At 46.2% G+C, this 13658-nt stretch overlaps 1 protein-coding gene across 1 annotated transcript in view; it reads right to left on the reverse strand.

Moving 5' to 3' along the window:
* Positions 1 to 13658, reverse strand: part of msh2 (mutS homolog 2 (E. coli)) — a 97867-nt gene that overhangs the window by 67404 nt on the left and 16805 nt on the right. The gene's annotated exons all lie outside the window — the stretch shown is intronic.

A 13658-nucleotide genomic window follows, 5' to 3' on the forward strand; every position in this document is an offset into this window, starting at 1 on the left:
TAAGGGCTGGTGCTGTTCCCTGCATTTTTCCTGTAGCTTTCGCGCTGCAACCATCATGCCCATTGTGCCCCGTAAGACGAAATCTGCACTGTGACTCCGGGAGAAGCTCCTCGGCACGGGAAGACGACGGTTGAGGAGGACTCTAGCGATGACTTTCCCAGTGGCTGATAACTACAGAGGAATCTTCCTGCTGCCGCAGTCGGACTTGACCCCCTTTTTTTTTTAAAAAAGATGGTCACGATTACTGCATCTCTGAGATTCCCCAATGAGAGAGATGAGGTCGCGTATTTACGCCAGCAGCGCCTCTCCACCATACTTCAATGGCTCAGCAGGGATTCCGGCCGCACCTGTAGCCTTGTTTTTAAGCTGTTTTATAGCTTTTTCTACCTCGTGCAGTGTTGGGGTCTCACTGAGGTGGTGGCAGGTAGCATGCTGCGGGATGGAGTTGAGTACACTCGAGTCAAAGGCAGAGTCTCGATTGAGGAGATCTTCGAAGTGCTCTTTCCAGCAGGCCCTGACTGCCTCGGTGTCCTTGATGAGTGTTTCCCCGTTCTTGGCCAGCAGTGGGGTGGGGCCCTGGGTATTTGGCCCGTAGGTGGCCTTGATTGCATTGAAGCATCCTCGCACATCATGGCTGTCGGCCAGCTGCTGTATCTCCTGTGCTTTCTCCATCCACCACCTGTTCTTTAGGTCCCGGGTTTTTTGTTGGACCTCAGTCTTGAGCCGTCTGTAATGCTGCTTTGCTGCTTCCGAGTTGGGTTGCTGTTTATGGCTCAGAAGTGCCCTGCGCTTGCGATCTATTAACTCTTGGATCTCCTGATCATTCTCATCAAACCAGTCCTGGTGCTTCCTGATTGAATAACCGAAAGTCTCTTTGCAGACACTGGTTAGGGCAGACCAAGCGCTGTCTGCGTCTCGGGGTCATCAATGCACGCCAGATTAGCTGTGAAGCGCTGGCTGTATAGGGCTTTCTTAGCTGGGTTCTTAAGTGCTCCAGCATTGACTTTTTTGCGGCATTGCTTCTGCTGCCCCCTCCGCTTTGGGGCTATGTTGATGTCGATGATGGATCGGATTAGGTGGTGTTCCGTCCAGCAGTCGTCGGCTCCTGTCATGGCACGGGTGAAGCGCACATCCTTGCGATCCATGGGTCGGACAATGACATAGTCGAGCAGGTGCCAGTGCTTGGAGCGAGGGTGTTACCACAGTGCCTTGTATTTGTCCCTCTGGCGGAACAAGGTGCTGGTGATGACAAGTTCGTGCTCTAGACATTTTATCAGGAGTAGGGTACCACTGGGAGTTGGCTTTCCCTACCCCCTCTGCCAATCCCCCCCACCCCCCACCGAGGTCTGTGTCCTTGCCAACCTTGGCACTGAAGTCACCGAGGAGGATCAGTTTGTCGCCCGCGGGGACGCAGGACAGGGATTTTTTGAGGTTGGTGTAAAAACCCTCTTTGGCGCTGAGCACCTCGAGTCTCATCACCGAGTGCATGCAGAAAACAAGCGCAGGCAGCGGAAAGAGCGTGCGGCAAACCAGTCCCACCCACCCCTGCCCTCAACGACTATCTGCCCCACCTGTGACGGAGTTTGTGGTTCTCGTATTGGACTGTTCAGCCACCTAAGAACTCATGTTAAGAGTGGAAGCAAGTCTTCCTCGATTCCAAGGGACTGCCTATGATGATTATTTGGAAAATACCACGTTCGTTCCTTTTTAGGTCTGAAGTGGATGATGACCTTACATTTGCCTAAGTTGAGATCCATTTGCCAGTTTTGCCTATTCACTTACATAAGAAATAGGAGGAATAGGCCATTTGGCCCCTCGAGCCTGTTCCGCCATTTAATAAGATCATGGCTGATCTGATCATAGACTCGACTCCACTTCCCTGCCCGCTCCCCATAACCCTTTATTCCCTTATCGCTCATAAATCTGTCCATCTCCGCCTTAAGTATATTCAACGTCCCAGCCTCCACAGCTCTCTGGGGTACAAAATTCCATAGATTTGCAACCCTCCGAGAAGAAATTCCTTCTCATCTCAGTTTTAAATGTGCAGTCTCTTATTCTGAGACTATATCCCCTGGTTTTAGTTTCCTCTCCGAGTGGAAATATACTCTCTGCATCCATCTTGTCGAGCCCACTCATTATATATTTCGATAAGTTCTCCTCTCATTCTTCTGAACTCCAATAAGTATAGGCATAAACTACTCAACCTATCTTCATAACCCCCCTCATCTCCAGAATCAACCTAGTGAACCTTCCCTGAACAGCCTCCAATGCAAATATATCCTTTCTTAAAAATGGAGACCAAAACTGTATGCAGTACTCTAGGTGTGGCCTCACCAATACCCTGTACAGTTGTAGCAGGATGTCTCTGCTTTTATACTCTATCCCTCTTGCAATAAAGGCCAAAATTCTATTTGCCTTCCTCATTACTTGCTGTACCGGCATACTAACTTTGTGTTTCATGCACAAGGACCCCCAGGACCCTCTGTACTGCAGCACTTTGCAATTTTTCTCCATTTAAATTAAAATTTGCTTTTCTATTTTTTCTGCCAAAGTGGATAACCTCACATTTTCCAACATTATACTCCATCTCCAAATTTTTGCCCACTCACTTAGCCTGTCTATATCCCTTTGCAGCTGTGTTATGTCCTCCTCACAATTTGCTTTCCTACCCTTCATTTTATCAGCAAACTTGGTTACATTACACTCAGTCCCTTCATCCAAATCATCAATATAGATTGAAAATAGTTGAGGCCCCAGCACCGATCTCTGCAGCACCCTACTAGTTACTGTTTGACAACTGGAAAATGACCCATTTATCCCGACTCTCTTTTCTGTTTGTTAGCCAATCCTCTATCCATGCTAATATATCACCCGTGAACTTTTATCTTGTGCAGTAACCTTTTATGTGGCACCTTCTCGAATGCTTTCTGGAAATCTAAATACACCACATCCACTGGTTCCCCCTTATCCACCCTGCTCGTTACATCCTCAAAGAACGGCAGCAAATTTTTCAAACATGATTTTCCTTTCATAAAACCATGCTGACTCTGCTTAGAAACATAGAAAATAGATGCAGGAGTAGGCCATTCGGCCCTTCAAGCATGCACCACCATTCAATGAGTTCATGGCTGAACATGCAACTTCAGTACCCCATTCCTGCTTTCTCGCCATACCCCTTGATCCTCCTAGTAGTAAGGACTACATCTAACTCCTTTTTGAATATATTTTGTGAATTGGCCTCAACAACTTTCTGTGGTAGAGAATTCCACAGGTTCACCACTCTCTGGGTGAAGAAGTTTCTCCTCATTTCAGTCCTAAATGGCTTACCCCTTACCCTTAGACTGTGACCCCTGGTTCTGGACTTCCCCCAACATTGGGAACATTCTTCCTGCATCTAACCTGTCTAAACCCGTCAAAATTTTAAAAGTTTCTATGAAATCCCCTCTCATTCTTCTGAACTCCAGTGAATACAAGCCCAGTTGATCCAGTCTTTCTTGATAGGTCAGTCCCGCCATCCCGGGAATCAGTCTGGTGAACCTTCGCTGCACTCCCTCAATAGCAAGAATGTCCTTCCTCAAGTTTAGGAGACCAAAACTGTACACAATACTCCAGGTATGGCCTCACCAAGGCCCTGTACAACTGTAGTAACACCTCCCTGCCCCTGTACTCAAATCCCCTCGCTATGAAGGCCAGCATACCATTTGCCTTCTTAACCGCCTGCTGTACCTGCATGCCAACCTTCAATGACTGATGTACCATGACACCCAGGTCTCGTTGCACCTCCCCTTTTCCTAATCTGTCACCATTCAGATAATAGTCTGCCTCTCTGTTTTTACAACCAAAGTGGATTACCTCACATTTATCCACATTATACTTCATCTGCCATGCATTTGCCCACTCACCTAACTTATCCAAGTCACTCTGCAGCCTCATAGCACCCTCCTCACAGCTCACACTGCCACCCAACATAGTGTCATCTGCAAATTTGGAGATATTACATTTAATCCCCTCGTCTAAATCATTAATGTACAATGTAAACAGCTGGGGCCCCAGCACAGAACCTTGCAGTACCCCACTAGTCACTGCCTGCCATTCTGAAAAGTACCCATTTACTCCTACTCTTTGCTTCCTGTCTGACAACCAGTTCTCAATCCATGTCAGCACACTACCCCCAATCCCATGTGCTTTAACTTTGCACATTAATCTCTTGTGTGGGACCTTGTTGCAAGCCTTCGGAAAGTCCAAATACACCACATCAACTGGTTCTCCCTTGTCCACTCTACTGGAAACATCCTCAAAAAATTCCAGAAGATTTGTCAAGTATGATTTCCCTTTCACAAATCCATGCTGACTTGGACCTATCATGTCACCTCTTTCCAAATGTGCTGCTATGACATCCTTAATAATTGATTCCATCATTTTACCCACTACCGATGTCAGGCTGACCAGTCTATAATTCCGTGTTTTCTCTCTCGCTCCTTTTTTAAAAAGTGGGGTTACATTGGCTACCCTCCACTCGATAGGAACTGATCCAGAGTCTATGGAATGTTGGAAAATGACTGTCAATGCATCCGTTATTTCCAAGGCCATCTCCTTAAGTACTCTGGGATGCTGACCATCAGGCCCTGGGGATTTTCGGCCTCCAATCCCTTCAATTTCCCGACTAATAAGGACTTCCCTCAGTTCCTCCTTCTTACTTGACCCTCTGACCCCTTTTATATCTGGAAGGTTGTTTGTGTCCTCCTTCGTGAATACCGAACCAAAGTACTTGTTCAATTGGTCTGCCATTTCTTTGTTCCCAGTTATGACTTCCCCTGATTCCGACTGCAGGGGATCTACGTTTGTCTTTACTAACCTTTTTCTCTTTACATATCTATAGAAGCTTTTGCAGTCCATTTTCCTTTCTGTCTATCCTTCCTGGATGTTGAGTTCCCAGCCTTGGTCACCCTGGAGCCATGTCTCCGTGATGCCAACCACATCGTATCCATTAACTGCTATCTGCACAGTTAATTCGTCCACCTTATTCCGAATACTCCTCGCATTGAGGCACAGAGCCTTCAGGCTTGCCTTTTTAATACACTTTGACCCTTTAAATTTTGCTGTAAAGTGGCCCTTTTTGTTTTTTGCCTTGGGTTTCTCTGCCCTCCCCTTTTACTCATCTCCTTTCTGTCTTTTGCTTCCGTCTCCATTTTGCTTCCCTCTGTCTCCCTGCATTGGTTCCCGTCCTCCTGCCATATTAGTTTAACTCCTCCCCAACAGCACTAGCAAACACTCCCCCTAGGACATTGGTTCCGGTCCTGCCTAGGTGCAGACCGTCCGGTTTGTACTGGTCCCACCCCCCCCCCCCAGAACTGGTTCCAATGCCCCAGGAATTTGAATCCTTCCCTGCTGCACCACTGCTCAAGCCACGTATTCATCTGAGCTATCCTGCGATTCCTACTCTGACTAGCACGTGGCACTGGTAGCAATCCCAAGATTACTACTTTTGAGGTCCTACTTTTTAATTTAGCTCCTTAAATTCATCTCTTAGGACCTCATCCCATTTTTTACCTATATCGTTGATTGAATTATGCTTTTCCAAATATCCTGCTACTGCTTCCTTAATAATTGACTCCAGCATTTTCCCCAACGACAGATGTTAGGCTAACTGGTCTATAGTTTCCTGCTTTCTGTCTGCCTCCTTTTCCAATCCGCTGGGACCTCCCCAGAATCCATGGAATTTTGGTAGATTACAACCAATGCATCCATTATCTCTGCAGCCACTTCTTTTAAGACCCTAGGATGTAAGCCATCAGGTCCAGGGAACTTAATCTAGCAATATCTCTGTCATGTTATGCTTTCATCTACACTGCCTACAATGCACCTATTTATGTTTCATTGGCAAATTTGGATATGGTCATCTATCCCATCACTGAAGTCATTAATACTGTGAATAGTTGGAAGCCCCAACACAAATCCCTGCAAGACACCAATAGACATATCATGCCAATTTGAATACCTACCCGTAATCCCTATTCTCTGTATCCTGCCGCTCAGCCAAATTCTTAACTGAGTCAATAATTTGCCTTCAATTCCATGGGTTTCAACAGTCTCAACAGTTCGGAGGGGCCAGCTGGTGCAGCGGGTAGGGGCAGAAGGTAAACAAAGAAGTAGAAAGAAATCGAAAAGTGACGTCGCAGCCAAGCGGGTAAGTGATTGACTGGTGGATTGGGGAGTATTTAATCTTTTTTTTCTTCTTTTTATTTCGTTATCAGTAGGTAACCTTTGACATCGTTGCCAAATTAAGTAATCTTAAGGGTTAAGTCATGGCAGGAGAGCCCAGACACGTGTCATGCTCTTCCTGTGCTATGTGGGAACTCGGGGACGCTTCCAGTGTCCCTGGCGACTACATGTGCAGGAAGTGTATCCTGCTGCAGCACCTGACAGACCGCATTGCGGCACTGGAGCTGCAGGTGGATTCACTCTGGAGCACCCGCGATGCTGAGGATGTCGTGAATAGCAAGTTTAGTGAGTTGGTCTTACTGCAGGTAAAGGTTACACAGACAGATAGGGAATGGGAGACCAACAGGAAGAGCAGTGGAAGGAAGGTATTGCAGGGGTTCCCTGCGGCCATCCCCCTCCAAAACAGATATATCGTTTTGGGTATTGTTTGGGGGGGGAGAAATGGCTCATCAGGCGAGGGCAGCAACAGCCGCCAAGTTCATGGCACCATGGGTGGCTCTGCTGCACAGGAGGGCAGGAAGAAGAGTGAGAGAGTTATAGTGGTAGGGGATTCTATTGTAAGGGGAATAGATAAGATGTTTTCTGCAGCCGCAATCAAGACTCCAGGATGATATGTTGCCTCCCTGGTGCAAGGGTCAAAGATGTCTCGGCGCGGCTGCAAGACATTTTGGAGGGGGAGGGTGAACAGCCAGTTGTCGTGGTGCATATAGGTACCAACGATATCGGTAAAAAAAAACAGGATGAGGTCCTAGGAGTTAAATTAAAAAGTAGGTCCTCAAAAGGTAGTAATCTCAGGATTGCTACCAGTACCACGTGCTAGTCAGAGTAGGAATTGCAGGAGAGCTCAGATGAATACAGGCTTGGAGTGGTGCAGAAGGATTGGATTCAAAAATTCCTGTGACATTGGAACCGGGGGAGCTGGGACCAGTACAAACCGGACGCTCTGCACCTGGGCAGGACCGGAATCAATGTCCTCGGGGGAGTGTTTGCTAGTGCTGTTGGGGAGGGGTTAAACTAATATGGCACAGGGATGGGAACCTATGCAGGGAGAGAGAGGGAAGTAGAATGGGGGCAGAAGCAAAAGATAGAAAGAAGAAAAGTAAAAGTGGAGGGCAGAGAAATCCAAGGCAAAAATCAAAAAGGGCCACATTACAGCAAAATTCTAAAGGGGCAAAGTGTGTTAAAAAGACAAGCCTGAAGGCTCTGTGCCTCAATGCGAGGAGTATTCGTAATAAGGTGGAAGAATTAATTGCGCAGGCAGCAATTAACGAATATGATATCATTGGCATCACGGAGACATGGCTCCAGGGTGACCAAGGCTGGGAACTCAACATCCAGGAAGGATAGACAGAAAGGAAAAGGAGGTGGGGTAGAGTTGCTGGTTAAAGAGGAAATTAACACGATAGTAAGGAAGGGCATTAGATTGGGTGATGTGGAATCTGTATGGGTGGAGCTACAGAATACCAAAGGGCAGAAAACGCTAGTGGGAGTTATGTACAGACCACCAAACAGTACTTGTGAGGTTGGGGACAGCATCAAACAAGAAATTAGGGACGCGTGCAATAAAGGTACAGCAGTCATCATGGGCGACTTTAATCTACACATAGATTGGGCTAACCAAACTGGTAGCAATACAATGGAGAGTTTCCTGGAGTGTATTAGGGATGGTTTTCTAGACCAATATGTCAAGGAACCAACTAGAGGGCTGGCCATCCTAGCCTGGGTGATGTGTAATAAAAAAGGACTAATTAGCAATCTTGTTGTGCGAGGCACCTTGGGGAAGAGTGACCATAATATGGTAGAATTCTTTATTAAGGTGGAGAGTGACACAGTTAATTCAGAGACTAGGGTCCTGAACTTAAGGAAAGGTAATTTCGATGGTATGAGACGTGAATTGTCTAGAATAGAGTGGCGAGTGATATGATAGACAATGGCAAACATTTAAAGATCACATGATGAACTTCAACAATTGTACATTCCTGTCTGCAGTAAAAATAAAACGGGGAAGGTGGCTCAACCGTGGCTAACAAGGGAAATTAAGGATAGTGTTAAATCCAAGGAAGAGGCATATAAATTGGCCAGAAAAAGCAGCAAACCTGAGGACTGGGAGAAATTTAGAATTCAGCAGAGGAAAAAGGGTTTAATTAGGAGGGGGAAATAAAGTACGAGGGGAAGCTTGCTGGGAACATAAAAACTGACTGCAAAAGCTTCTATAGATACATGAAGAGAAAAAGATCAATGAAGACAAACGTAGGTCTCTTGCAGTCAGATTCAGGTGAATTTATAATGGGGAACAAAGAAATGGCAGACCAATTGAACAAATACTTTGGTTCTGTCTTCACGAAGGAAGACACAAGTAACCTTCTGGAAATACTCGGGGACCGAGGGTCTCGTGAGAAGGAGGAACTGAAGGAAATCCGTATTAGGCGGGAAATTGTGTTAGGGAAATTGATGGGATTGAATGCCGTTAAAATCCCCAGTGTCTGATAGTCTGCATCCCAGACTACTTAAGGAAGTGGCCCTAGAAATAGTGGATGCATTGGTGATCATTTTCCAACAGTCTATCGACTCTGGATCGGTTCCTATGGACTGAAGGGTAGCTAATGTAACACACTTTTTTTTTTAAAAAGGGAGCGAAAACGGGGAATTATAGACCGGTTAACCTGACATCAGTAGTGGGGAAAATGTTGGAATCAATTATTTGGAAAGCAGTGACAGGATTGCTCCAAGTCAGCATGGATTTATGAAGGGGAAATCATGCTTGACAAATCTTCTAGAATGCTTTGAGGATGTAACTAGTAGAGTGGACAAAGAAGAACCAGTGGATGTGGTGTATTTGAACTTTCAAAAGGCTTTTGACAAGGTCCCACACAAGAAATTGGTGTGCAAAATCAAAGCACAAGATATTAGGGGTAATCTACTGACGTGGATAGAGAACTGGTTGGCAGACAGGAAGCAGAGAGTCGGGATAAACGGGTCCTTTTCAGAATGGCAGGCAGTGACTAGTGGGGTGCCGCAGGGCTCAGTGCTGGGACCCCAGCTATTTACAATATACATTAATGATTTAGATGAAGGAATTGAGTGTAATATCTCAAATTTTGCAGATGACACGAAGCTGGGTGGCAGTGTGAGGTGTGAGGAGGACGCTAAGAGGCTGCAGGGTGACTTGGACAGGTTAGGTGAGTGGGCAAATGCATGGAAGATGCAGTATAATGTGGATAAATGTGAGGTTGTCCACTTTGGTAGCAAAAACAGGAAGGCAGATTATTATCTGGATGGCATTATCTGAATGGCGGCAGATTAGGAAAAGGGGAGGTGCAACGAGATCTGGTCATCATGGTACATCAGTCATTGAAAGTTGGCATGCAGGTACAGCAGGCGGAGAAGGCGGCATATGGTATGTTGGCCTTCATAGTTAGGGGATTTGAGTATAGGAGCAGGGAGGTCTTACTGCAGTTGTATAGGGCCTTGGTGAGGCCTCACTTGGAATATTGTGTTCAGTTTTGGTCTCCTAATCTGAGGAAGGACATTCTTGCTATTGAAGGAATGCAGCGAAGGTCCACCAGACTGATTCCCGGGATGGCAGGACTGACAAATGAGGAGAGACTGGATCGACTGGGTCTGTATTCACTGGAGTTTAAAAGAATGAGAGGGGATCTCATAGAAACATAAAATTCTGATGGGACTGGACAGGTTAGATGCAAGAAGAATGTTCCCAATGCTGGGGAAGTCTAAGGATAAGGGGTTAGCCATTTAGGACTTCTTCACTCAGAGAGTTGTTACCCTGTGGAATTCTCTACCGCAGAGACTTGTTGATGCCAGTTCATTGGATATATTCAAGAAGGATTTAGATATGGCCCTTACGGCTATAGGGATCAAGGGGTATGGAGAGAAAGCAGGAAAGGAGTACTGAGGTGAATGATCAGCCATGATCTTATTGAATGATGATGCAGGCTTGAAGGGTCAAATGGCCTACTCCTGCACCTATTTTCTATGTTTCTATTCCTTGGTTTCCCTCTCACCATTCACTCATATGATTGGCTGGAAAGCCAGCAGCAGTTTACTGATGGCACTGCACTGCCGAGTGCAGCCCACCCACAAATTATTCCAACCCATCAATTGTAATTTTCACCAATAATCTCAGTGTGAAGTGACATTTTTTACCTATACAACTTTGGTCACATCAATAAAAGGCAAAATTACATTCCTTTAATATAGTATGAGAGAATTTTATTATTGGATTCACACAACCAACTTGTTCTCCTGATTCAAAATTCTGATCTAAAGGGATTTTTGAGAACAATTGTTTTAAAAAGGGCAGAAGTGTAAATTAAGAGGAAAATTAATACTTCTAATTTTGCAAAATCATTTAAAAGTAGCTGCCATGATGGCCTAGTGTATTTTGCAATATGGAATCATACAGAGCAAAAGACCAGCTTTGATTCGATCTAGGACAAGTATCCTAACTTGCACCCAGTCCCATTCACCTATCACCCCTGTGCTCACAGGCCTACATTGGCTCCCAGTCCGGTAATGCCTCAATTTTAAAATTCTCATCCAAATGTTCAAATCTCTCCATGGCCTCATCCTTCTCCATCTCTGTAACATCCTCCAGCCACAATCCTGTGATCTCTGCATTCCTCCAACTGTGGTCTCTTGTGCATCCCTCTCTTCCTTCGTCCCACCCTTGGCAGCCATGCCTTTAGTCGTGTAGGCCCTAAACGCTTGGTCACCTATTCTAATATCTGCTTCTTTGGCCCAGTTTGTCTGATTATGCTCCTGCAAAGCACTTTGGGGGGTTTTACTGCCTTAAAGGCACTAAATAAATGCAAGTGGTTGTTGTTGTAGAACATTCAGGCTCAATGCCAGCACCCAATAGCTAAAACCAGTTCCCTTACTGCAGTCAATGTGAAACCACAATTTAAAAGAGAAATGGTCCAACCCTTTGCAGTTATTGGTTTTCATGCACGGAAGTAAAGAACAGGGCTCGTCCGCCACTATATAGTACCTTTAGATTCTCAGTTTGATTTCAAAACATCAACAAACAACACTGCTGGGGATTCTAGTGTCTCATTGAACCCAAGAGGATATTTGGAGTAGATTGCGTCAAAGGAAAAGAAACGTATTTGCTGGAACTTGTCAGCTCACTGACTAATTGCTATCCCACCAGACCAAGTATCCAAATCCACCGAAACTGCTCGCCCATTCTCTGCAGGAAATTGCAGCACCTGAAACTTGTTTGAACTGGTTAGAATGGGAGTGCCTATTTAAGGTACACACACACACCCTAAGGCAATGCTCCTTTCAGCAGAACGATTACAGGAACCTTCTCATAGCTTATGATGAATCAAGCCAGTGAAATGCTTTACAGACAAAACACAAAGGTTTCATCAAGCTAGTTTGGTTTCCACTGATCACAGACTAATAACCACCTTCAAGCTCTCCACCGAAACAAACAAGACTGCTACAGCTTCTCCAAATGCTGCATGTGACTGTTCACTTGCTTCCTTGTGAAGTGTTTAATGATAAATAATTATCATTCCTTCCGTTTGGTGGAACGGTATTTAGCAAACAGGAACAGATGCACAAAAAGCAAAAGGAGGGCCTGCACGGCAATACAAGAGAGGTCATCGAAGCAGTTAGCGACGGAACAATCTGCATCTGAAAATTACCAGTCCGTGCTAAATTAGTGATCAGAGCTAAAGCAGCAGTAGGGGCCCTACAATTGTCCTAAGCTTTGAGGGGGGTTGGGGGCAGGGGGAAGGGGGAGGCAGAATTAGACAAGGTTACTGATCATTATCCAGCAACCCCCGCTGGAGGGCCATGTGAGGCCATTGATTAATGGACAGGATTTAATGGATGAGATTGGGCATCATGTGTCAAAGCTTCTCCTCCCTCCCACATCCCCAGTGTTAGATGGGAAAATTGGCAGGAAAACAAAAACGACCACAAAAAGCGCAACAAAACAGTTAATACACAAGTTAAATTGGGCCGCACAGAGTATATGACTAACACACACAAAGTGATGGAACTTTAGCCTAAAATAAACCACCATATGCTTTTTGACTTGGGCCGAGATGTGGTTGCTGGAAAAGATGGACGGCACAAATGGACAGAGGTAGTTTACATACAAATAGGCAGTCCTTCGAAATCAAGACTTGCTTCCACTCTAAAAGTGAGTTCTTAGATGACTGAACAGTCCAATAAGGGAATTACAGTCTCTGTCACAGATGGGACACAGTCATTGAAGGAGAGGGTGGGTGGGACTAGTTTGCTGCACGCTCCTTCCGCTTGCTTTCTGCATGCTCTCGGCAATGAGACTCGAGGGGCTCAGCACCCTCCCGGATGCACTTCCTCCACTTAGGGCGGTCTTTGGCCAGAGACTCCCAGAGGTGTTGGTGGGGATGTTGCATTTTATCAAGGAGGCTTTGAGGGTGTCCTTGAAACGTTTCCTCTGCCCACCTTGGGCTCGCTTGCCGTGTAGGAGTTTCCAAGTAGAGCGCTTGCTTTGGGAGTCTTGTCAGACATGCGAACAATGCAGCCCGCCCAACGGAGCTGGTCGAGTGTGGTCAATGTTGGGGATGTTGGCCTGATCGAGGACACCAACGTTGGTGCGTCTGTCCTCCCAGGGGATTTGCAGGATCATGCGGAGACAACGTTGGTGGTATTTCTCCAGTGATTTGAGGTGTCTACTCTATATGGTCCACGTCTCCGCCATACAGGAGGATGGGTATCACTACAGCCCTGTAAGACCATGAGCTTGGTGGCAGATTTGAGGGCCTGATCTTCGAACACTTTTCCTCAGGTGGCCGAAGTCTGCACTGGCGCACTGGAGGCGGTGTTGAACCTCATCGTCGATGTCTGCCCTTGCTCATAATAGGCTCCCGGGGTATGGAAAGTGGTCCACGCTGTCTAGGGTCGTGCCGTGGATCTTGATGATCAGTCTCTGAATGTGCACAGACGCAAGCATCGCAGGTTCCCACTGGTTCTGTAGTTTAGTTCCACTCAAGCGGGGGAGCTTGTTGAGTGTGAGGTGGAGCATTGCAGCGAGGAAGAGAGAGAAGAGGTTTGGCGCAATGACGAAGCTCTACTTGATCCCGGTCTGGATGTGGATTGGGTCTGTGATGGATCCGTTGGTAAGAATCACGGCTTGCATGTCGTCGTGGAGCAGGCGGAGGATGGTGATGAACTTTTGGGGGCAGCTGAAACAGAGGAGGACGCTCCATAGTCCCTCACGGTTGAGTGTCAAAAGTCTTTGTAAGGTCAAAGAAGGCTATGTACAAGGATTGGTACTGTTCCCTGCATTTTTCTTGCAGCTGTCGCTCTGTAAAAATCATGTCTGTTGTATCCCGTAGAGGACGAAATTCGCACCGTGACTCCGGGAGGAGCTCCTCAGCCAGAGGGAGAAGACTTTTAAGGAGGATTCTAGCGACGAC

This window comes from Pristiophorus japonicus, chromosome 9 (genome assembly GCF_044704955.1).
Source record: "Pristiophorus japonicus isolate sPriJap1 chromosome 9, sPriJap1.hap1, whole genome shotgun sequence".
Taxonomy (NCBI): domain Eukaryota; kingdom Metazoa; phylum Chordata; class Chondrichthyes; family Pristiophoridae; genus Pristiophorus; species Pristiophorus japonicus.